Source organism: Ambystoma mexicanum, chromosome 10 (assembly GCF_040938575.1).
Source record: "Ambystoma mexicanum isolate Mex_15411 chromosome 10, UKY_AmexF1_1, whole genome shotgun sequence".
In the NCBI taxonomy this organism is placed as follows: domain Eukaryota; kingdom Metazoa; phylum Chordata; class Amphibia; order Caudata; family Ambystomatidae; genus Ambystoma; species Ambystoma mexicanum.
The window spans coordinates 23,035,922-23,061,671 of record NC_090932.1 but is presented as its reverse complement, the minus strand read 5'-3'; the positions used below and the strand labels follow the sequence as shown (position 1 = coordinate 23,061,671).

At 51.1% G+C, this 25,750-nt stretch overlaps 1 protein-coding gene across 1 annotated transcript in view; it reads right to left on the bottom strand.

The window, feature by feature from the left end:
• MB21D2 (Mab-21 domain containing 2) overlaps positions 1-25,750 on the bottom strand; it is a 272,113-nt gene that overhangs the window by 216,959 nt on the left and 29,404 nt on the right. The window lies entirely within an intron of this gene.

The window sequence follows — 25,750 nt, the reverse complement described above, 5'->3', positions numbered from 1 at the left end:
GCACAGGGAGCGGTTGTGCAGATCTCCTTCCGGTTCACTTCTCCAAGTCATCGGCAGACCCGCCTCAGGCCGTCAGCCGGCATTCGTCAAGATGTGGGTTCCGGGATATCACAGATTGAACGTTATGCTGCTCTTGCTCGGTATTTAGATTGAATGGGGACGCGCACTCTGGCAGATCGCCACAAAGTAGGACTCCGTCCTCTCCCACTAAGCGCTCTGATCTTACTTTCAACAGCCCCTGCTGGAAAGGCTGCATCTCTGCCATTCAGCGGCCCCGGAGGGTCCGAAAATCCTTCCCATTCCCTTCTCACTCTTGCTCGATCACATTCTGAAACCCGTGGTGATGTGCGCGTCATCAGTTTCTCGAAGGACACAACTAGTCCTTCAGTCAAGATGTCTCATTGTGAAGCTTGTGTCGCTAGTGTGGGCTGCTACATCATGAAGGACTTGGGGGGGGGGGGGGGGGGGGTCCTTGAAATGTCACTGTGGACCAATGAGGGTGTGGTGCAGGTTGAGTGGTTGCACCAGGTGCACTCCTACCTGGCAGGGTGGTGGAGGATGCCTAGAGTCCATCACCTTCATGGTCACCACTGCCCACGGCAAGTGTGAGGAGGGCATGAAACCCCGTGTGGTCTCATCTAGGCAGTGGTCTGGAAACCACTGAGAGGATGGGGAGACTAGCCGATGGGAGAGAAGACAACAGTTGCTTAGCGCAAGCAGAGTCTCTTTAGAGGCCAGGAGTTAGGACCATGGGTCTGGTGGTGTATGCAGGCACAGGAAGCTGAAGTATGGGCATTTGGCATGAAGAGATAGCCGTCCTGCCCCAAGATCTTCAGGCGGGCTCGACAGGCTCCATGCACTGAGGACGAACGCACAGAGCCTCCTTAGGAATGCCCTTTGTCCTAGACCGGAAATGAGGCTTCTGGGCCACCTACTGTGACCAGAGAAGCAGATGCGCAAGGGGAGCTCTGTCCATGGGGCCAATACTTGCTTCATTGCCAGCTGCGGTCAAAGAGCAGTCTTCCCGATGCAGTGTGGCATGCTGGATAACTGACCATGTTCAGTAGGGACGGATCCCTTATTGACTTCACATGTGAGGTGGGTCTTGATGTAGGACGCCTGCCACACAGATCTTAGATGCCATAACAAGAGCCAGCGTCCCAGGCCACAAAGCGTTCCCACCTTCTGAAAAGGAGGGCCAGAGCCTTGTCCATCTCTGCATCCTCAAACACAGGCTGGCCCTTGGGCACAGAGTCTTGTCTCTTGGAGGGTCTAGCATCATCTGTATGAGACATTCGACCATCTGCACGATGTGTGTGCACTCGTCTGCGCTTTTTGGAAATTTTAAATGAAATTGAACAATTGTAGAGCAACCTCCGAAAAATGTGTGGGCCTAATCTGCACACATTTTCCTATGCTCACTGCATAACATGCACATAAACCAGTGTACTCTGGGTGAACACAGCTACAGGCGCAGTCCCCCCTGTCAAATTTAGTTGGGATTTGACAGCCAGGAGTACAACATGTCATCTCAGAAGGGGTAGGGCCAAAGCTTCGCCCTGCCGTGGCCAACCTAATTAACTAACAAAGGCTCCATGGATCCACCATGTCCTTTTGTTGAGCATGTAGCTGGTTGCAGCATTCACATACTAATCAGAGTTCCATTCAAACACGCCCACCTGGGGCCTGGCAGCAGAGGCTAACAAAGGAGACATGAAACCCCAACAATCTTTCATACGCACTGTGTCGACCTGATGCCAGCTCCAGACCTCTATCGATCAACAGTGAAATGTCAGGTCTCGGACTCCATGTTTACAGTAATCATCCCCACATGGAGACCCCATTCAGAAGGTACGAATATGTGGATTGAGGGAACCAGAAAGTCTGGTGTCTCTGCAGCTTCAAGGGAGACCTGCTGCTTTAATCAGGAACCACAGAGCTCCATTAACCAGAATGACCCATTCATCCACAACGGATAGGAAGATGGGTGGGACATGGTATTACATGTTTTCACCCCTTTACATTTTTTAGTTGCAAAGTACTCTGGTTATGACCTCATGCATACAGGACATGGTTTGTGGGGATCCAGAATTGGTTAATTAAGGAAGGCCTAGCCTACACCAATCCTTGTGGCCCATTTGGCTTTAAAAGAGGGCAGAAACCCTCTTTTTGCAGATCTGAAGGCTTCACCAGAAGCAGAAGTAAGAACTCATCATTGGACCCTGGCTGAAGGTACAGTCTGCCTTACTTCTGCCAGTGAAGGAAGGCCAGGACCTCCAAGAGGGAAGCAAGCTCCCTCTCCTTAACATCTCTCAGGGAACAGAGGGAGGTACCGAATCCAGAGAACCCGGCCAGCAGCTCCAGAACCGGTACCCAGCCAACACACGGCATGCCCTGCTAGGCTCTGCAGTAAGCTTCCTATGTGGGAAGTGCCAGAGAGCCTCTGAACAAAACCAGGGACAAGGCAACTGCCTGCAACACTCTCCTCAGCATTGGCCAGTCAGTCTTAAAGGACGGCACGAGTTCAGTGAAGAAGCTAGGAGTGCATCCACCGACATCCGCCTTAATGGACATTTTCAAGCCAGTCGAACCCCTCAAGCCGCAACCAACTTCATTGCTTACTGTTATGCTGCAGTCGCTAGAGCCATCCGAGACGACTCGACCAGTGCTTCAGAACCGCTGACCACCACTGAGACAAGGATTCCTGACCCCCGAGCTTCATGTATGCCAGCCTCCAGCCGTCCGTCCAACTTCACTTGTAGACTGCTTGTCGCCTGATATCCGCAGCTGCCTCCCATCTTGAACTCTGTCTCAGAAGCTGCAAAGAGCCCTGAAACCAACTCGACCGTGTCATGCACCAAGTCCTCCTACAGCAAAAAGCAAATTGTGGTTCTGTCCCCCTGGTCCTTCTCTCGAAGGCCCCTAGTGACATTTTACTACCCGTTGCTCCCTTTGTGTTGAAAGCAAGTATACTTGATCTATTGTGATTATTTACTATACAGACTACCCTCCCGTCAGTATCCAGAGTGCATCCCTTTTCCTTCTTTGAAACGGTCTGTCCTCTGCATTTCTTTACAGGCTGGATTGTAGGTCCTAGTGTGCTAGAACTGTCTGTTGTGATAATAAAGTAGATACATTGTATACAACCCTGACTAGACAGTCCCTTTTATCATTGGGTAATTGCATTTTTGCTGTGTTGCAACTAACCCATGACCGTTCAGAAATAAGCCTGCCGTTCCATCCACGTTACCAAAATTGTACAAGGAGGTCTTATAATTCACTTGTATTCCAATCTGTTTGGATACCTTCTGGTGTACTGGAGGTGTGGGGTCGATCGATTTGGAAAACGATATTCATACCTGGACCACTGGTGCCACGGAAGTTGATTCATCACAATCTGGGACTCGTGTATCCGTGCACCTGCCGCCGACTTTCCTTCTTTCAGACATCGTCTGGGGGGGCAAAGGTGCACTGCAACACCCATCACCTATTTGTGGACTCTGGGTGTACCTCATACAACGCGGCTCCCTGTACCATATGGTAGACGCGGTTCTATGTGTATTCCCTTAAGGGCGTATATATTGTGCATAGATCTAGCTTCGGGAAGCAACGGAGTACTTTAAGAGTAACAGGGGGTGCATGGTGAGGGAAGAATATGGCAAGGGGTCAATACAAGTAAGTGGGGAGTCAACAACTGGGGAGAACAAGCACATTTTTAGCAACATTTTCATAGCGGTCACCATTCTCGTGAACATTGCATCAATGCACATTTAATCATTGCTTGAGTATGGCACAGTAATTTGCCGCCTCAATGCCATGCACGCCTTTTGCCGGCTCTGCCCCGTTTGCCTCCATTTGTAATGGTCGTGTCCACCCCCTGTATGTGCCTACAACACTTACCCTGTCCACCACATGCAGATGCCCATTACATTCGGAAGGCGCCAGTCCAGTCTTGTTTTGTCCTTTGCATTCAGGGATTAGTGGTCCTAGGATTACAATTTGGAACTCCATGACTACAAATCCCAGAAAGCTAAGAAAAAAAAGTGAGCGACTAGCAGCTCCCGGTTAGAATGGGGCAGCTTGGCTCCTATGGGCAGCGTAATGCAGTATTCACGCAGCATGTTATGGTCGAGGTAGGGGCAGGGCGGGCTGTAGACGAGTCAGGGCTGGTGAGAACGCCATTTGATCATGTTTGACCCCCTCCACCCTCACCTTACAGCTCGGGAAAATAGTCAGAGGCCCATTTGAGGTGTTTAGATTATAATGAAGTCAAAAGATGCAACAAGATGGTTAATAGCTGCAGATTGTCCAGCAGGGGACTGAAAGAATAAATGTCCACTGAATAGCTACTAATCACTCGGACAGTAGGGAGCTAATGTCGGGCAACTAGAGGAACAAGGTAAGGAGGTGATAAGAACGTTGCGTAATACTAAAAAAGGCAGGCGGTGGCCTTAGAGTGCCAGAAAAGGCAGCCTGTAACGTGCTGGCGGAGCAGGTTTAATATACAAATTAAAGGAGTAGGTTTTCTTGTTGTAAAACCAGTGCTCGCGTTCTAAATCAAAAAGGAGGTGCGGGATGGACTGTGATGGAAGCATGGGAAAGTGAGGTCACATGGAGTGAACATTGGACACGACTGTATTCCCTTGTTCCCTTCTCAGCTTTGAAGCACTTGATTTGTAAAGCGCTTATACACAAATAAATAAATAATTACAAATAAGTGGGCAGACGCCGTCCACCCGTGCAGTCCCTCACCATGAACCCTGCGTAAAACTAGCAACACGGGGCAGCTGCTTGGAGGCCCCTCCAGAGCCTTGGGGCCCATGACAACTGAAAAAGATGAAAGGCCTGTGTAGAACCACAAAACCAGATGGGGAGAAAGTAATTACCCCAGCAGGTTCCACTCTCCAGTTTTACTGGATCCAGGCGTTCATAGAGTCAGAGGCGTTTGTCAGGAATTGGAGGCTGTGGAAGCGCTGGAAGCTTTGATCACGCTCCAGTCCTCACCCAAGATGGCCGCCGATCGATCACGCTCCAGTCCTCACCCAAGATGGCCGCCGATCGATCACGCTCCAGTCCTCACCCAAGATGGCCGCCGACCCTTTATAGGCTGGCTCCTCCCACAAGCCGACGCGTTGTATCTGTTTACCAGCGCTCGGTTCGTGTGGAGATTCTCTCGTGAAATTCATCCGTTCCGGCTTCCTACTTTCGCCTACTGTGTTATTCCTTTCTGTATTCTTCAGCCCAAATTCTACTGCACTATACGCGGTATCGGCTTCTCTGGGCCGTGCCGTGCTTACTTTACTCTTGCCTTCATTCTTTTGAGCACTATTGGTCTTTTCATTTCTTTTAGGTACCGGGGGTATATTGCTACCGGCGCCGTCACTCTGTTTAGCGAGCGAAGCCTTGCTCACTAAGACCTTAAGGAGCATTTCTTAACTGGTGAGTGGGTTTCCTTCACAGTACTTCTTCCTTTCCTCCTAACTGTTCGTCTTCGCGGTCTGCTCTGTATGGGTTCTTACATTCTTTACCTACTTACCTTTTCTAGTACTTTTCTCTGTTATTCTGTTTAGTCTAAACCTCTGGCTCTAGCAGCTTTCTTATATCTCCTGTTCAAATATTCCACTTCTCCTGGATACTCTGAGCATTCATCAGCGGGGGAGTTTGTTCTCAAGTCTAACGGACTTCCTTGCCTGCTGCAAATGGAACTTTCATAACGGGAAGAGAGGAGTTCTAATTGCCGCCCAGCAGAACCCAATTGGGAACAGGGTTTTTTCTGCCTTAGTGCTTTTTCCCTGAATCTAGGACTGGCCCCCTGGGGATCCCCGCGGTCAGGGATTATCTCTGCCAAGGTGGCCTCCGGAGGGGACAGACCCTATCTGTACGATAAAAAGGCCCGAGCACCAAAGGACAAGACTCCCACAAGGAAGAGGGATCAGAAGAGATCAGAGGCTACTCTTACAGAACCCATTCCGGAAGAAACAGGTGAGGAGTTGGGGGAGGAAGCCTCGGTATCTGACAGAATACAGCGCCCAAGATCCTTCATGGCGTCACTCGAGCAGTATCAGGAGTTGGTGGCTGCTCTGCAGAACCTTACTATGGAGGTGCAGGCCCTGCGAACAGAGAACGTAGCCCTCCGACAGCAAGTGGTGTTACATCGGGATGATCGCGGGGACCTGCCTACGATGCCCTTTTCCTTTGGCAAATACAATGGACATCCAGGAGATCTGAAGGAATTCCTTGACGCTTGCAGGGTGTATTTCGCCTTCCGACCTCACGCCTTTGAGACAGCCAGATCAAAGGTTGGGTTCATTACAGCCAATCTTACCGGAAACGCTCTTTCATGGGCTACACCCATTGTTACCCGAAACGATCCCCTTCTGAGTGATTATGACCGTTTTACGGAACTTTTCAGTGAAAGGTTTGATAGGCCAGAAATATTCTATTCATCCTTGGAAGCAATCCTAGACATCAAACAAGGAAATACAGACGTCCAAACCTATCTAACTCGCTTCCAGAGGCTAGCAGCCAAGGCAGATTGGCTTGATTCCGCCCAGCAAACCATCTACAGAAGAGGTCTCCAGGACGAAATCAAAGATGAACTAGCCAGAGTAGCCCGTCCTGCATCTTTTCAGGAGCTAGTGACATTGTCCCTTCAGATTGAATTTCGTCTTCAAGAAAGAAGATCTGAGAGAAGAAGAAACCGAAGCTTCTCCCAACCTAACCCTACTCCTACACCTAGAGCCAACCCTGCTACAGATGAGCCTATGCAGATTGGAGCTGCCCGTGGTCCTCTGACGCCAGAAGAAAGAAGAAAGAGGAGAGAGGAGAGAGGCAGGTCTATGCATGTACTGTGGCTCCTCGACACATTTGTTGAGAGAATGCACTGAAGTCCCTCCTCGTCGACAGGGAAACTTCCGCCCCCAATCTATAGCAAGGGAAGTCTCGGGGGAGGTAACAAGCACCCTTGCAGCTACACAAGAGCAGTGAATACCCCGGAAGACAACAGTTTAATGGTGTTCAGAGTGGACCTATGGTTAACCGAAGAAGCTCCCACAGAGGTGTTCGCCATGTTGGATTGTGGAGCAGCGGGAAATTTCATCGACTCCAAGTGGGCTACAGAGCACTTGGTACCCGCCAAACCCAAGGTCACCCCGATTCCGGTAGAAGGGGTTGATGGTAGACCCTTGTCATCCGGACCCATAACATTGGAAACTGTTCCGTTAAGGGTGAGGTTAGGTCAACATGAAGAGTTCCTGGTGTTTGATCAGATCCGAGCTGCTCATTTTCCATTGGTATTAGGGATTCCTTGGTTAAGAAGACACAACCCTCACATTGATTGGACTGCAAACCGAGTTTCTTTCAATTCTAAGTTCTGTGATAATCACTGTATGACCTTGTGTAACGCTCCCCACACCATAGACCGCAGGAGAAGTATCCAGAAGCCAGTCACAGTGGCCTCAGTACCCTTACATTACCAGGACTTTTCAGAGGTATTCATGGACATAATTCCAAAACAACTACCACCCCATAGAACCGAGGATTGCTGTATCGATCTGATACCGGAAGCAGTAGTACCGTTCGGAAGAATGTACCCTTTGTCACTACCGGAAAGGAAGGCGTTAAGAGAGTATCTAGATGCAAATTTGCAGAACGGACTCATTCAAGAATCCAAATCTTCATGTGGTGCCTCCCTTTTCTTCATTCCAAAAAAGGACTCGACAGAACTTCGTCCTTGTATAGACTACAGGGGTCTCAACAAGGTCACTGTCCGGGATAGATATCCCATGCCCTTGATTCGGGACGTCTTGGAGGCTGTACAAGGGGCTGAGTACTTCACGAAGCTTGACCTGAGAGGCGCCTATCACCTCTTGCGAATCAGACAAGGAGACGAGTGGAAGACGGCTTTTCGCACCCCATTCGGGCTCTATGAATATTGTGTGATGCCCTTTGGCCTAGTAAACGCACCAGCCGTCTTCCAAAGGTACATGGACAAGGTTTTCACTGACATGCTGTTTGTGTCGGTAGTGGTGTACCTGGACGACATCCTGATCTACTCCAAGTCCTTGTCTGAGCACAGATCATTGGTCCGACTAGTTTTACAACGTTTGCAGTCTCATTATCTGCTAGTAAAACCAGAGAAGTGTTCATTCGAATCCAAAAGGGTGTCCTACTTGGGTTTCGTATTGTCCAAGGAAGGTGTTGAAATGGATGCAAATAAGGTAAAGGCCATAAGAAACTGGAAAGATCCTACCAACATCAAGGAACTGCAAGGGTTTCTAGGATTGGCAAATTTTTATAGGAGGTTCATTCCCAATTATTCCAAAAAGGTACTCCCTCTGACCTCCTTGTTGAAGAAGGGTGTTAGATTCGCTTTTGACGGTGAACCTCGAAAAGCATTTGACTTTTTAAAGGATTGCTTTTCTACAGCACCCATCTTGGTTCAACCAGATCAGGCTAAGCCCTTTATTCTGGAAACTGATGCTTCTACGGGGGCAGTAGGGGCAGTATTACTCCAAGAGGCAGAAGACCGCTATGAACATCCGATCGCATACTATTCCAAGACTTTAACTAGTAGTGAGCGAAACTACTCCGTTATCGAAAAGGAACTTTTGGCAATAAAGCTGGCCTGCCAAGAATAGAGACACCTCCTGCAGGGAGCCACACATCCTTTCACTATTAGAACTGACCACCGCAACCTACGGGTCTTACAACAATTGGAATGTTCCAACGCCAGACACGCCAGATGGGCGTATTTTTTCCTACAATACGACTTCATGATGACTTACATACCAGGCACAGAAAACAAGAAGGCAGACGCCTTATCTAGAAGCCTAGGAGATCCATCCGGATCCTATATAGGACATGAACTGGTTTTACCACATCTCACTGTGTTGGCTTCTACGGTTTCGTTTCTTCAAGATTTAATCCCTCATTACCAGATGTGTGCGGAATTTCCGCTATCTACTAAACAGGAAAAGGACGGGTTGTTTTATCATGAGGGAGCCCTCTATATCCCCACAAAGAAGCTGCAAGAACAGATACTTTCTTGGTGTCATGACACCCCCCTGACAGGGCATTCTGGTATTAGGAAGACCTTTGATTTGGTCCGGAGAGGATTCTGGTGGCCTACCCTACGAAGGGACGTAGGTCAGTATGTCTCTACTTGTTCAATATGTGCTTCCAACAAACACCAAACAGGAAAACCTCTGGGGTTATTACACCAACACTCCTTACCGGATCGCCCATGGGAACACTTATCCACTGACTTTATTGTGGATCTGCCTCCTTCATACGGAATGACCACGATCATGGTGACGGTCGATTCCTTTAGCAAGCTGGCACATTTCTCCGCCTTCAAGCAAGTGCCTTCGGCCTCAGAGATGGCTGCAACATTTCTCCAAGACATAGTCCGTCTACATGGTCTACCTAAGACCATAGTTTCGGACAGAGGACCACAATTTACCTCAAAATTTTGGTCTTCCCTCTGCCAGGTTCTCGGAATTCATAAGGCTCTTTCCTCAGGATACCATCCTCAAAGCAACGGCCAAACTGAGAGACTCAATGCCAATCTAGAGCAGTATCTCAGGTGTTTTTGTAGTCCCCAGCAGGAAGAATGGTATCGCTTCCTCCCGCAAGCGGAATTCGCCTACAACAACTCACTTCACACCTCGATCCAGATGAGTCCTTTCTATTGTACCTATGGCTACCATCCTCAACACCTGCCCGGGCTCAGTCTGCCTTCAACCAAAATTCCAACTCTGGATACGATTCTACAGGACTTGCAAGAAGCTCACAAACTCGCTAAAGAGGCACACCAAGCAAGTCAACTTTCACAAAAAAGATGGGCCGACAAAGGTCGGAGAGCCCATCCCAGCTGGAAGGTGGGACAATTAGTCTGGTTATCCACCAGATTCCTACCCAAGTGGGTTCATAGGGGGAAGTTCTCCTCTCGTTTCCTTGGGCCATTTTCCATCATACAACAAATCAATCCAGTTGCTTATAAACTCAGGATGCCAGAATACCTCAGAAGGATACATCCTGTCTTTCATGTCTCCCTTCTCAAAGAACATAAGGAGGATCCTTTCAAGAGACCTGTAAACCGTACACGAGCCCGTGTGAAACCAACACCTGAAGAATACGAGGTGTCTCATCTGGTGGATTCTAAGTACCGCAAAGGGCGGTTGTACTATCTGGTCCATTGGAAGAACTATCCAGTAGCAGAGAGGACGTGGGAACCTGTGGGTCATTTACACGCCCCGCGTCTGGTGCAGAAGTTCCATCAACTCCATCCGGGCAAACCCGGGGGTGCCCCGAGAAAGAGGGGGTATACTGTCAGGAATTGGAGGCTGTGGAAGCGCTGGAAGCTTTGATCACGCTCCAGTCCTCACCCAAGATGGCCGCCGATCGATCACGCTCCAGTCCTCACCCAAGATGGCCGCCGATCGATCACGCTCCAGTCCTCACCCAAGATGGCCGCCGACCCTTTATAGGCTGGCTCCTCCCACAAGCCGACGCGTTGTATCTGTTTACCAGCGCTCGGTTCGTGTGGAGATTCTCTCGTGAAATTCATCCGTTCCGGCTTCCTACTTTCGCCTACTGTGTTATTCCTTTCTGTATTCTTCAGCCCAAATTCTACTGCACTATACGCGGTATCGGCTTCTCTGGGCCGTGCCGTGCTTACTTTACTCTTGCCTTCATTCTTTTGAGCACTATTGGTCTTTTCATTTCTTTTAGGTACCGGGGGTATATTGCTACCGGCGCCGTCACTCTGTTTAGCGAGCGAAGCCTTGCTCACTAAGACCTTAAGGAGCATTTCTTAACTGGTGAGTGGGTTTCCTTCACAGTACTTCTTCCTTTCCTCCTAACTGTTCGTCTTCGCGGTCTGCTTTGTATGGGTTCTTACATTCTTTACCTACTTACCTTTTCTAGTACTTTTCTCTGTTATTCTGTTTAGTCTAAACCTCTGGCTCTAGTAGCTTTCTTATATCTCCTGTTCAAATATTCCACTTCTCCTGGATACTCTGAGCATTCATCAGCCGGGGAGTTTGTTCTCAAGTCTAACGGACTTCCTTGCCTGCTGCAAATGGAACTTTCATAACGGGAAGAGAGGAGTTCTAATTGCCGCCCAGCAGAACCCAATTGGGAACAGGGTTTTTTCTGCCTTAGTGCTTTTTCCCTGAATCTAGGACTGGCCCCCTGGGGATCCCCGCGGTCAGGGATTATCTCTGCCAAGGTGGCCTCCGGAGGGGACAGACCCTATCTGTACGATAAAAAGGCCCGAGCACCAAAGGACAAGACTCCCACAAGGAAGAGGGATCAGAAGAGATCAGAGGCTACTCTTACAGAACCCATTCCGGAAGAAACAGGTGAGGAGTTGGGGGAGGAAGCCTCGGTATCTGACAGCGTTGCTATGGGTGAGCGGGGGGCTAACAGGGCTATAGCCTGGATAGAAGCTCAGGGGCTACATCCAAAAGCGTAGCTAGCGCCGAGTCCCGACATTATGATGTATGATATGATAGGTTATTTATAATGCGCTTAATACCCAGAGGTTTCTAAGCATGGACCAGAGGATCGAACCTGTGTTGCTCTGTCATTTTGCTTCCAAGGCGAGCACGTTGCCCCTAAGCTATCCTCCCGAGACTAAAGCGTAGCCCCGGATCTTTTCCAGAGTTATCGACACCCCTGCATAGAGCCAGCATAGCAACATCACACCCAATAAACTGGCCTAGCAGGGAATGCCATTAGAGTAACGTGCCATCAATAGCTTGGTAAGGCTGCGGCGTATAAACATAAAGGAAGGACTAGCTACAAAGCCCCGCTCAAAGGCTCAAATCTACCGGACTTAAATGGCTGTGACAGACCTCTTCAAGGTGCCCGAGGCATAACGATATGCCATGCTCTGTGCACAGATTCAAGTGGGCACGGCTGCTGCTCATTCACAGTGGGTACACCACTTTATGTGCCCAGAGCGCAGTAGGCCACAATGTTTTACCTGCCTGGGGTCCGCGTCCTCTGGCCCCGGGTCAGACTACGCCTAGGGGCCAGTGGGTTGTGCCTAAGGGAAAGTGCCCACTTAGCCAAGGACAGCAATCCCTGGTCTCTGTGCCCCTGAGCAGCAGCAGTGGGGCGCGTGGTTCTACTATGTCCACTGGGAGCGCCTTCTGGGGGTCATTTTCGCGCCCGGTCACATGGCAACCCCCATGGATTCGGCAACAATTCTTTACAAAGCTCGTGTGCATTCATAACATATCAGAATATATTATTCACACGGCTGTGTGTCTACGAAATATTCGAGAAAGTGCTACAACTTGACTTCCTGGGGTACATTTTACACTAAAGAAAATAAAGGAAAGGGGCCGACTTGCCAATCTCGGACAACTGGGAGAGCTTGGGTAAAACGCCACCTACCTTCTCTTGCCTAGGATCGCTGGATGGTCTAGCGCTGCGGACTGCAGGTTTCAGTTTTAGCGCTATGTGGTGCAGTGACCTCAGCATTCAGTGATGATATTATAGTTCCACCGCCCCAAAACCACCACTTACACTGAACCGGGCCATTAATAACCACATTTGGGGAAGTCTGAAGGAGGGGTTTCTCTGAGACTTCCCCAGGACCGTGGGTGCCCTGTCGTGAATCCCCTGCAGGCCGAGACCCAGCTAGCGAAGCACACACGGAACTGACACTATTCAGTTGTACAAACCCTTTACCTCTGGGAAAGACTCGGGCAGAGGGTCTGGGCACCCAGGCTGCAGCATTCGGTGAGCTGTGCAAAGCTGGAGAGCTCGGAGGGTTGAGCGCCTGCTGCAAGGACACCAGACGGCCACACCGGCCCCTAAGCCCTAGACAACATGCGACCCAGCGAGCAGGGGCGATTCACATCGTGCCTCGAGGCTGCGACCCTCGATAAAGACAATGCCATGAGTGCTACATTGCAGAAGTTTCCCATCACGGTGTAGTGAACTTCTGGGTATCTCTCCACACTAGAGCCGAAAGCGAGCGCCTTTCTGGGCTAGTTTCATTCCATTCCTTTAGTTACACGCACAGTTTTATCGGGATTTCAGGAGAATTAAACCTGGAAAGGATCCTCCAAGATTCCAATGGGCAAAAACAGAAGTTAAGGGCACACAAACTTCCCAGTGGAGAGATGCTCTGCCAAGCCAGAGTGGCATCAGGGGCAGTGTTCAGGGCACAAAGGGCCCAGGAGATAATGCCACTGCATGCTGGTGCCCCGGGAGATCATGCCACTGCATGCTGGTGCCACCGGAGATAATGCCACTGCATGCTGGTGCCCCGGGAGATCATGCCACTGCATGCTGGTGCCCCAGGAGATCATGCCACTGCATGCTGGTGCCACCGGAGATCATGCAGATTTAACAAGGGGGGTCCTGGGAGTCCCTCTGCCAGACATTAGTCCTGGTTACGAGGGACTTACCCAGAGTCTTTAGCTCACTATCTTTCACAGAGAAGAAATATCCCAAACATATCAGTCTTTGTCCTGCCCTGGGGCAGTCCAGCACCGAAATGCGAGGCAATTCTCCTCTGAACAAGAGTACCAACAGAAACCCCAGACACGTGTTTCGGTCTGGTTGGACCTCCTCAGTAGGGTGGATCTGTGCCTCTCTAAGAATAGTGAGCAAGGGGTCCGGAGATCATGCCACTGCATGCTGGTGCCCCGGGAGATCATGCCACTGCATGCTGGTGCCCCAGGAGATCATGCCACTGCATGCTGGTGCCAGCGCATGTACCCAGGGGAAGGGGTGCTGTACGATGGTGTGGGAAACCACTACACAGGTTTACTTGTGATAAAGTATCTTTGCACATTTCAAATGTTACATAGGGACATATACCTAACTACAGTGGCAACATATACCTTCCTGAGCGGCCAATGCAGGCTGTGTTCACTAGAGTGTGAGCAGGTTAGGGTCAGGAAAGAAGGGTCAGACGTCTCCCCCGTCTGCAGTGACGGTCTAGCACCCTTCCGTGAGCAAGTCTCTGGCCCAGGGGTGGTCGGGTGTAAGGCCTTGCGCGATGCCAGGGGGTCACTGCAAACCTGGAAGTGTCGTGACCATGCACAAGGATGAGGGCAAATAGCCTCTTCTTGCAGCCGACTCCCACCCTGATACAGCCCTCTCCAACTTCCACCTTTCCATCTCCAACACCCTTGACATCCTTGCCCTCGTCATGAGGGTCCGACTGAAGCCTGCCAAAAACTGCAACTCCTGGTATGACTCCTGTCCTTAAGCACAAGCGTAGATCAGCGGAACGGAAGTGGGGATCTTCAGGCGCACCCCCTGGTCCAAGAAAAGAGTCCATATTCAAGAACGCATCTCTGCGGCATCCAACAACATGGCAGAACGTTTCAAAGTCTGTAAGGAACTGGCCACTCCTAGCGCAGCCTCTTGCTCTACTGCACCCACCCAGGCCCTTTGCTCGGCCCTGGCTGCACACTTCACCAGCAAAGCACAGGACATCCCGTCTTCCTCTCCTCCGCACCCACTCGTGCACGATCATCTCCTGGGCCCCCCTTGGCTGCCCCATCACTCCCCTTGTGTCATCCCTCTCCCCCGTCACACCTGAGAGGTCTCTAGACAAGACGAGTCTATAAAGGCTTCTTCCAAACAGGTGGACCCCTGCCCCTCCAAAACCATGAACACCACCATTGACTCTCTAGCTCGGGCCTTGGCAGACCTCTGCAAACTCTTTCGCCACTGCTCTCAAGCATTCGCTGGTGCACACTCTCCTCAAAGAACCCTCTGCCGACCCTACTATTCCGGCTAACTATCCCCCAATCTCCATCACTCCTTTCCTGGGCAAACTCCTGGAGAAGTTGGCTCTCTCTCAGCTTACCCTCCACGCTGAATCTGTTGGTTTGGTTGTCTCCATAACCATCAGTCTGGCTTCAGAGCATCCAGAGGCACAAAAACTGCTCTTCTTTACACCTATGAATACCTGCTCCCAAACCTTGACCCTAACTCTCCCTCTGTCCTCATTCTTCTTGCCCTCTCCTCTGCCTTCGATACGGTAAACCACAACATCCTGATCTCACGTCTCCGTAATACACTGGGAAATACTGATCAAGACCTGGCGTGACTAGCATCCATTCTCTCCAACTGTCCAGAACATAAGGAACTTAGGTATTTTCTCTCCTCTATATCTCTCTCTACTTGTGGTGTCCTCCAGGGATCTAATCTATCCCCCTTGTTTTCAATGTCTACATGGCCCCCTTGGCCAACAAGATCTCTGCCATCACCTCCAACTTTCAGTGTTATGTGGATGACACACAGCTCTCTTCCAGGCTACCTTCGGCCTCTTCCTCCTCCTCGCTCATTCCCGACTGTCTGTCTGTAATTCAGTCCTGGGGTGCTGCTAATGATCTCGGCCTTAATCGTCCTCATTGGGAGCCCTGCTCCTGCTTTCCCACTTTCACTCTGACCAGCCACCCTTGGTCCTGCACCCTCGCCCTCTAGTGAGGCAAAGATCTGGGGGCTACCTTCAAATCTACTCCTCTTCTCACATCACGGACATGTCCAGAAAATCCCACTACCTGCTGCACCTCCTCAGAGGTGTGCTACCTTTTCTCACCTTCCCCCAGAAGCTCACTGTCTGCAGAGCCCTGGTTCTCTCCAGACTGGACTACTGTAACAGTCTCTTCATCAATCTTCCTACCTCTACCCTCCGACCTCTTCAACTTATCCAGAAAAGAACTGCAAGACTTATCCTTGGCTTCATACCCGGGGCCCGCATCTCTCTGGCACTGAAATCCCTCCACCGGCTGCCCGTGGCTGCAAGGATCAAGTTCAAGTCCCTCTGCATTGTCCACAAGGCTTTCTGGGGCCGGGGCCCCTACCATCTACAACGCGCTCTTCCGAAATACTCTCCCTCATTAGCACTCTGCTCGGCCTCCTCCAACTCTCCGCGGGTGAGCCGCTTTTCCTAACAGATTTGGAGGTAGATCCATATCCTCTGCTGGTGCCTCCCAATGGAACAGCCTCGCTGCCTCCATCTTGAGCTGGACCTCCTTAAGTTCTAGAAACTCCTCAAGACATTACTCGTCTCTTCCTCTTTCTCTCTCCCTTTCTAACCTTCTCTTCCCTCTCTTGATCTCTTCCCCAATCTGCTCAGTGAGCAGACTGGTCGCCTAGCTCACCTCCAGATCCTCACAGGTCTCAGGCTCCCCTGCCAGTCGTGCACTTGCCTCTGGGCTTCTGCACTCTGCCTTGCATTACTGTACTCTGAATACATTCTATGAGAGTGGAACCCACTCTGCAGTTAACCCTGGCCCCTGCTGAACTGGGCACACTGGTCTCCCTCCCGTTCCCTCGCACATGGGTCTGCGCACTTGCACAACCTTGAATGTACTAGGCTTATCATGAATGCCTGGCCTGTCCTGTCCTCCTTGATCTCCCCTCCCTAGCTGGTTATGTATGCATGCACAGGAGCACCAATGACCAAACTTTTTTGTCTTGTGTTCCTCTCCCATTCCCCCCTCCCCCTTTTCCCCCCACCACTCTTTGTCACGCACTTACGCTAGTAGAAATGCCTCTGGCCTAGTATGCTAGTTATTGCCGTTATCATTCGGAATCTTCAAGCCCTAAGAATGACTACTTTATCCCCTTGTTCCCTTCCCGCCTTGAAGCATATCACTTGTGTACAAGCGCTTTACAAATAAACAAATTACAAGGACCACTTCTTGCTCATGAGGAACTTTAAAGGAGGGTGGGTTCTGAACAGTGGCTCATTAGGGAAGAAGGATAGCTCAGGGGAAACGAAGCACAACACAGGTTTGTATCCCGATCCCGCACTTAGAAACCACTCATTGGTATTAAGCGTTTTATAAATGAACAATTATAATTATAAAACAAGACCTTGTCTCGGCTTCTTGAGGTCGTCCAATTGGACCCAAACATCTCTGTGGTTGTCCATGTCCCAGTTCTGATGCGACAACCCCACATCGTTCATGATGAACGCTGCCTTCGTGGGTTCGGCAAGACTGATCTGCATATCATAGGTCTGTGGTTATGAACTCATGGGCTTTTCCTCATTGTAGCTTCACTTCCCCACTCGGTACCCCCTCTAGTTACCGCAGATAATACATGCCACATAGAAAAGGAGATAGTAGATGGATGCAGACGGTAAAATCCGACTTGGAGAAATGGGCCCTTCGGACCAGACACTTGCATGAATTTCGTCAGGCAGCACTTCGAATGCTTTAATTGTACACTCGTTTCACTCTAAAGCGAGTGCGTTGGATTGTCCGGACATATTCGTCTGTTTGGTGGATTTCACGTCTGCTTTTGACCATAATCAACCGAAACAACATATGGCTGAAAATTGCCAACTGGGGAACCCCGGCAGGTCTTCTTAATTATCTTGGTTCATCTGCACTCAAACATCTCGATGAAAGTACGATTGGACCAAAAGGGGGCCTTATCCAAGGACATCAATACCCAAAGGGGCTTTCGGCAGAGTTGCATCCTAGCCCCATGACTTAATTTATATATATCTCTCGGATTTTGGTGCTCGTCTAGAAACGCGTGGATAAAATTAGGCCTCGGCTTGTACAGTGGTCAGCCTCTGCCGATGAAGTCCCGCTTACATTTTCACCCAAAATCAGCCTCCAGGGACATATTGGGGGCATCAAGGAGTATCCAACTAGTAAGGACTTAAATTAATAAAAAGCAAAACAAAGACTAGCCCGCTCAGTAAAACCCATTACATGTGCCTGGGCTCTCGAGTCTACAACCCTTGAAGTGGTAGATCCTTTTATTAATGTGGGTTTAACATTTTTAGATCCAATAAAACCGCATCGAGTGCGTATTTGCACTAAAGCAGAAATATTAAAACCCAAAATGAGAAAGAGGGCCCTTACCCGCTAGAGCCGGTCATGAAATTTTATACTGCGATAGTGGTACCAAAATAAATGTATTCTAGAAGCGATTCTTTGGTTAAATTGGCCAGAGGTTGAAGTCATTGAGGCTGGTCTGTGGAGAAGTGTTCTTCATCTAGCAAACTGCGTGCCGAGGGCGAGGATTTGATAGGAGTTGGCTTCATTCCATCGAAGGCGAGACTCATCTGGAGTACACTGCCAGCCCTGGGTGTGATCTTTAGACCTCCCACAAATTCTTTGTACCCCGATATACAGGATGTTTTAATAATGCCAGGTAACGCTCCTATATGATGCAGTGGTACGCAAAGTGTATGGAAATGCTGAGGACTCTCGAGCGTACACAAGAAATGCAGGTGGTTTTGAACCCAATTAAAGTGAAAATGAAGCTGTGGGCTTGGAGTGGGATCACCACGCGAGAGGCGGTGGGAAGCTGAAACGATATCAGAATCTCCTGTTAGGACACAGGCATTGGGTGGTCTACTCACTTATTGAAGAGGATTTCCGAACTTTGCATGGAGGTTCCAATTCCTTCGCCTGAGGCGGAATGCAATTCTTACACAGGAAATGTCTGCGATGCGGAACATGGCAGCGTGCCCCCGACGCGTCCTGTAGATTGTGGAGTAACTCAGGCTCAGTGGAATCATTAAACATGGTCTCTGCTGCTGCCCCGACCTATGGGGTAAGCGCCACATGTGTCCTGAAAGAGATGGAGCCCTTTGGCCTGGATTCTGTTGGGTGCATCTCCCCCAATTAGAATAGGAGCATTGAAATCGTGAAAGGACCGGGGTTAATCACCCTCTAGTACCTATTGGGGGAATCTGGAAGGGGGTGCGTTCTTCAAGTTGCTATTTTGTGCAGCCCTCTGTCGGAGGATTCACGGTGAACTCAGGGAAGGTAATCACTCCGGGAACGTGTAATAGGATAGGGTGCGTTCTGAAAGGATTACGTTTTAAGAAATGTTGAATTGATCGGCCAATGAAATGATTTCATTTGTTATGACTTTTAGAAATACGGATGTTTTATGCATATATAGCGCTAATGAAGTTGATTTTGAGAATGTGCGTCTAGTGTGAAAGATTATTGTTTTGACTAAATCACAATTTAAAAAGAGAGGAGGTAGAGCAGAGTAAACCAGGGGGCGGGTGAGAAAGGGGCAGAGTTCTGAGAGGCGATGCTTGGTCAGGAATATCAGGGTATGTCCCCACCCAACACCTCCTGCAACAGTGCTGTGCACTTGCCAGCATGTCCTGCACACTCTGGTGCATGGGGGCTCCTTCACATGGGTCAGGAGTGCGGTTTGTACGTTTCCATTACATTTTAAGGAACAACGTCACCATTTTACCATGCTGAAATGCGGAGCACAATGTCAACATTTGTAAAGCCAGATCGAGAAATGATGTCCATAAAGCCTGGATCTGACCCGGCAAAATACAAAAAGGGCGCGTAGGATAGGGCCTAGAACACTCCAGGTAAGTGCAGACTTGGGGTTTACTTCCCGTGGCCCCACAGAGACCCCGCAGAAATGCTGTAAATTCATGCTGCAGACAACTTCCGGTCACGGGTTAAAATCCCAGCGGGCCATTCTGATCTTTCCAAAGCCCCAGTAAAAGCCAACCAATCGCTTAATAGGGACATTGCCCCTCCCCCCAATGGGAATCAGATCGGTTTTACTCCATCTTAGATGACGGAAGTGAAGAGGGTCTAATCTCATCGACGACCACCCAGGCTACAGGACTAGGCCGGAGCCTCGCTCCCACCACTGCTGGTTACACACCACCCTCCTATCACACCCACTCAGACCCTAATCAAAGCCCCGTAAGAGCCCGCCACACATCGTTGCACTCTGCAGCGCGGCAAGTCGACGTCATCATCCCCAACACTCTCATAGAGGATTAGCACCAGCTGAACACAGAAGCGGTTTTCTGCTTCTCCCCTGGTGTGCGGACAGACCAAGTGCCCTCAAGATAGCGAGACCGAAGCTACCACCCTCAATGCGGCTGATCAGATATCCTTAAAGCGGGCAGCTTGGGGCTTTCCATCTGGCAACAAGCCTTCAGGGTACCGCGAAGGGTTGCCTAGGAGACTTCAGCACAATCCCAGCGCGCTTAAGACCTCCAATGGGGTTGCCATCAATGAGCAAAGGCCTAGACCAGCGTGATACTCAGAAAGCAACGATTGCGTCAAGAGTTGAAGTTCAAGCTACCAGGGCCAGCCTCAACACCATGCAAGGCTGGGCGTCACAAACGATACAAGCACACAGAAGAAGGCATCGCGGTGACCACACGCGCAGGCTATCCCGCCACGGCGCCACCCCACCAGCGGTCAACACGCAGTGAACACAGAAACCTGCACATGTTAATAATTAGAGTCATAGAGAAGGATTCCGAATACCTCCATGCTTGGGTTTAAGATAGGCCACCACCAGTATATAACTATTAAGGGTAGTGCGTCAAATGAGTAGAGGTGGTGAGTCACCACGCCCCATGGAAGGGGGCTGGTGCTCACCTCTGCTGCCACCTAAATGACCACAGAGAGACTAATATTCTGGGGTACAGTCTCCAGTTCCTGCATGCATCCCTCGTCCTCCCTGCGGGTCTAACTCTGGGCCAGTCGTCATTAATAAAAGAAGTCCTGTCCACTCAAGAGGCGACATAACAGGCACTTCTAGAGCACAGATAGGAGCATTACATGGCCCCTCAGTTCTGGTAAATCAAGGGGCCTGTGACGTCCCAGTTGTGTTTAGTGCGCATGCGCGGGCCTCGTTATGGTCCCGCGCATGCGTAGTTCAATAAAGTGCGCCCGTGCGGCAGTTCCCGCCGGGACGCGGAGCAAACAGCATCGTGTCCCGCGTATTCTTGTGTGGTTTGTGCTTGCGTGTGTGCGTGGGCCCCGCGGCCATATACAACATCTGGCGACGAGGCGGGATCGGCGCCACAGCGCTCGCCCCATGAACGGGGGCATGTGACACACGTCACCGGCACGAGAACGCAGGACGAAAACATTCGTTTGCTTCGAGGCAGTAGCGGCCTGCACAGGTGCTCGTGCGCTGCCACGGGAAAAAAAAAAAAATTTGGAACTTTTGTTGTTCCCAGCAACCTGGGGACAACCCGGAAAAAAAAAAAGAACCGGACACGCGGCCAGTGACGGAACACAGCGGAAGGTGTGCGGAACAGCGCGTCAACCAGGTTAGCGGCCTCTATTACACCGAGAGGTGCCTGTGCAACCTGTGAAAATGTCAAGCAGTGTGGGTGAAGCAGAAGTGGCGACAAGAGTGGTGAGGACACAACGGGGTTCGCTGCTGCCCATGCAGGAGTTCGACATGTCGGAGCCCCCGTCCAAGTTGGGTCCCAGGTGGCTCCTATGGGTCAAGAAGTTGGAAATGTACTTTACTGCGACGGGGACGTCGAATGACGACGCAAAAAGGGCGACCCTTCTGTATTCAGCTGGCCTGGACGTTATGCGAATCTATGAATCATTTGCCCTACCGGTGGTCACATATGACACGGTCAAGACTGCGCTGGAGAACCATTTCATCCCACAGTCAAACGTCGACTACGAAAGGTTCCTCTTCTGCAGGGAAAGGCAGAGGGAATCTCTCGATCAGTTCTGCGCCAGACAGAGTGATTGCCAGCACGTGCCGCTGGGACAACAGCACGTGCCGCTGGGACAACGACGAGCTGATAAGGAACCAGGTGCTCCAGGGCTGCAGTTCGGGCAAATTGCGATGTCAAGTACTGAGGGAGCCAGGATGGTCACTGCAACAGATTGACAGTGGGAGGACGTACGAGCTAGCAGAGTGCAGAGGTGCGAGCATGGACGCAGCGGTCAGGCCAAATGTGAGGGAGGAGGCCTTTGCCGTGTCCAAGAGAACAAAGCAGAAAGAGAAGTGGGCCTCGAAGGCATCGGAGACCAGGCATCCGCCCGTGCCTGGGATGATTTGTCCGGACTGCGGATATGACGTACCTCACGTGGAGGAGTGCCCCGCCAAGATGAGGTCGTGCGGGCGATGCAATGGTCTGGGGCACTATGCTCGAATGTGCCGCGCACCGGCCCCTGTCCCCACACAGAGAGGTCCCGCGAGAGCGAGAGGCGGCGGATTCAGAAGGCAGCGTAACATTGCTGCCCTCGAACAGGAGATACGGAAACTGCAGCTCGCGGAGGAAGAGGAAGAAGAGGACGGGGATGAAGAAGAGGTTTTCTTCATCTCTAACATTGCCTCGGGGAACAAAAGGAGGAGGCAGCCCAAGTGCGTGGTGGACATATTGGGTGTGCCGACCCAGATACTGATAGATACAGGCGCGTCGGTGTGTGTGCTGGCAGAGGAGGACTATCAGAAACTTCCAGGCCCGCCGCCACTGGACATGTCCACGGCGGAGATATTTACTTTTGGAGGGGACACCCCGCTACCACTCAAGGGTGTGTTCGTGTCACCGGTGTCAAAAGGGGGCAGGAGCATCAAGGCCAAATTCTTTGTTACTGACGTGAGTCCCCACTCACTTCTCAGCTGCGCGGCATCGGAAGCCCTTAACCTGGTTCATTTTGCATATGGTGTATACCAGATCGACATTGAGACACTGCTGGACAGGTTCTCGAGCATCTTCGAAGGCATTGGGAAACTCAAAGCACCCCCCGTGCGCCTCCACATCGACGAGTCGATCAGACCGACGGCCCTCAAGCACCGCAGGATCCCGTTTCACCTGCGGGAGAAAGTGGAGGAGGAGCTCCGATCACTAGTGGAGATGGACATCATTGAGAGAGTGGAGGGGCCAACGCCCTGGGTGTCCCTGATTGTGGTGGCCCCCAAGCCAAAGCAACCAGGGGCCGTGAAAATCTGCGTGGACATGCGCCTCCCAAACGCCGCTATTAAGAGGGAGAGGCACCTTACACCCACTCTGGATGACATCATCGGAGAGCTTCAGGGGGCGAGAGTGTTCTCGAAGTTAGACCTACGAGCGGGCTACCACCAGCTCGAACTACACCCGGACTCTCGGTTCATAACTACGTTTACGACGCATGACGGCCTCTTCCAGTTCAAACGGTTGAGCTTCGGCATCTCATCAGCCGCCGAAGTTTTCCAGAACACCATTAGTGGAGCGTTGGCTGGTCTCAAAGGGGTGCTGAACATGAGCGACGACATTTTAGTCTTCGCGGACTCGGAACGGGAACACATGAAGAGGTTGGAGGACACGCTCCTGAGGTTGAAGAACTTGGGGCTCACCCTCCATCGGCAAAAATGTGAGTTCTTCAAGGACCGCATTGGGTTTTTCGGGTTCATATTCCACGCAGCTGGTGTGTCGCCCGACCCAGCCAAAGTGAAGGACATTAAGGAAGCCCCCGCCCCCCAGTCACCTACGGAAGTGAGGAGCTTCCTGGGGATGGTAACTTATTGCGGGCGCTTCATCAAGGGGCTGGCGGAGCCACTCAGAGTGCTAACAAGGAACGACGCTGAGTGGAAATGGGGGGCCAATGAGCAGGAGGCGTTCCAGACTCTGAAGAATGCCCTGTCGGATGGAGACACCATGGCCTACTTCAACCCCAAAGTAGAGTCCGAGGTGGTGGTTGACGCTAGTCCGGTGGGAGTGGGGGCGGTGCTAATGCAACCTGACGCACGTGGAGACATGCGCCCCATCGCGTATGCGAGTAAGGCCTTTTCGGACACGGAAACAAGATACTGACAGATTGAACGTGAAGCGCTAGCCATCCTGTGGGGCTGTCGCCATTTCCGTTTGTACATACTGGGCAAACCCGTAGTGGTGGTGACGGACCACAAGCCACTCCTGCCCATTCTGGCAGGGGGAGCCTCCAAACCCCCCCCCAGGATCGAGAGGTGGATGCTAGCCCTGATGGAGTACGGCATGGGTGCACAACATACGGCCCGCGGGCCAGTTGCGGCCCGCCATGCTCTTTTGTCCGGCCCGCGAGGCACAAATACTTTAATAATGGAGGGCGGCCCGCGGCCGCCCTCCATTAGGAAAGTCTTTGTTGTCTTCCGGGCCGGACAAAACACTGGCCGTCATTGGCTCAGCACACATGCACCACGTTGCTCCTACGAGCCACGTAGTGTGTGTGTGCTGACCCAATGGAGGGCCAGCACTACGGCTGGCGTGGTCCATAAGGCTTGATGCCGGAAGGCATTTCAGCCTTGGACCACGCCAGCCGTAGTACGATTCCAGCGTTCCTGCTTACCTGCCGCTTACCTGCCTTCCAGCACGTCTCCGGTAAGTGGTCTGTTTGCGTTTGTGTGTCGGATCTGTTTTACTTTGTTTGTGTGTGTATGTTGCGATGGGGGGGATGGGGGGTGTCGGATGTGTATGAATGTTGGAATTTGAATGCATTTTATGTGTATGTTGAGATGCGGGGGTGGGGGGGTGTCGGATGTGTATGAATGTTGGAATTTTAATGTATTTTGTGTGTGTGTTGAGATGCGGGGGTGGGTGTCGGATGTGTATGAATGTTGGAATTTGAATGCATTTTATGTGTATGTTGAGATGCGGGGGTGGGTGTCGGATGTGTATGAATGTTGGAATTTGAATGCATTTTATGTGTATGTTGAGATGCGGGGGTGGGGGGGTGTCGGATGTGTATGAATGTTGGAATTTGAATGCATTTTATGTGTATGTTGAGATGCGGGGGTGGGGGGTGTCGGATGTGTATGAATGTTGGAATTTGAATGTATTTTGTGTGTGTGTTGAGATGCGGGGGTGGGTGTCGGATGTGTATGAATGTTGGAATTTGAATGCATTTTATGTGTATGTTGAGATGCGGGGGTGGGTGTCGGATGTGTATGAATGTTGGAATTTGAATGTATTTTGTGTGTGTGTTGAGATGCGGGGGTGGGTGTCGGATGTGTATGAATGTTGGAATTTGAATGTATTTTGTGTGTGTGTTGAGATGCGGGGGTGGGTGTCGGATGTGTATGAATGTTGGAATTTGAATGTATTTTGTGTGTATGTTGAGATGCGGGGGTGGGGGGTGTGTCTGATGCGTGTGAATGTTTGTATTTGAATGTATTTTGTGTGTATGTTGAGATGCGGGGGTGGGGGTGGGTGTCGGATGTGTATGAATGTTTTGATTTGAATGTTTTTTGTGTGCTGAGTTGGGGGGGTGGGGGTTCGGGTCTGTATGGGTGCATGTTTGTGTGTGTGCTGAGTTGGGGTTGGGGGGGTTCGGGTCTGTGTGTGTGCTGATTTGGGGGGTGGGGGTTCAGGTCTGTATGGGTGCATGTGTGTGTGCTGAGTTGGGGGCGGTGGGGGGTTCGGGTCTGTATGGGTGCATGTGTGTGTGCTGAGTTGGGGGGTGGGGGTTCGGGTCTGTAAGGGTGCATGTGTGTGTGCTGAGTTGGGGGGTGGGGGGTTCGGGTCTGTATGGGTGCATGCTTGAGAATGTGTGTGCTGCGTTGGGGGCGGGGGGGTTTGGGTCTGTATGGGTTCATGCTTGAGAATGTGTGTGCTGCGTTGGGGGCGGGGGTTCGGGTCTGTATGGGTGCATGCTTGAGAGTGTGTTTGGGGTATAGTGTTTGGTTGGGGGTGGGGGCCCATGGGGCATAGTGTTTGGTTGGGGGTGAGGGGCCCATGGGGCATAGTGTTTGGTTTGGGTGAGGGGGCCATGGGGCATAGTGTTTGGTTGGGGGTGAGGGATAGGGGGCATAGTGTTTGGTTGGGGGGTGAGGGACAGGGGGCATAGTGTTTGGTTGGGGGTGAGGGACAGGGGGCATAGTGTTTGCTTGGTGGGTGAGGGACAGGGGGCATAGTGTTTGCTTGGTGGGTGAGGGACAGGGGGCATAGTGTTTGCTTGGTGGGTGAGGGACAGGGGGCATAGTGTTTGCTTGGTGGGTGAGGGACAGGGGGCATAGTGTTAAGTTGGGG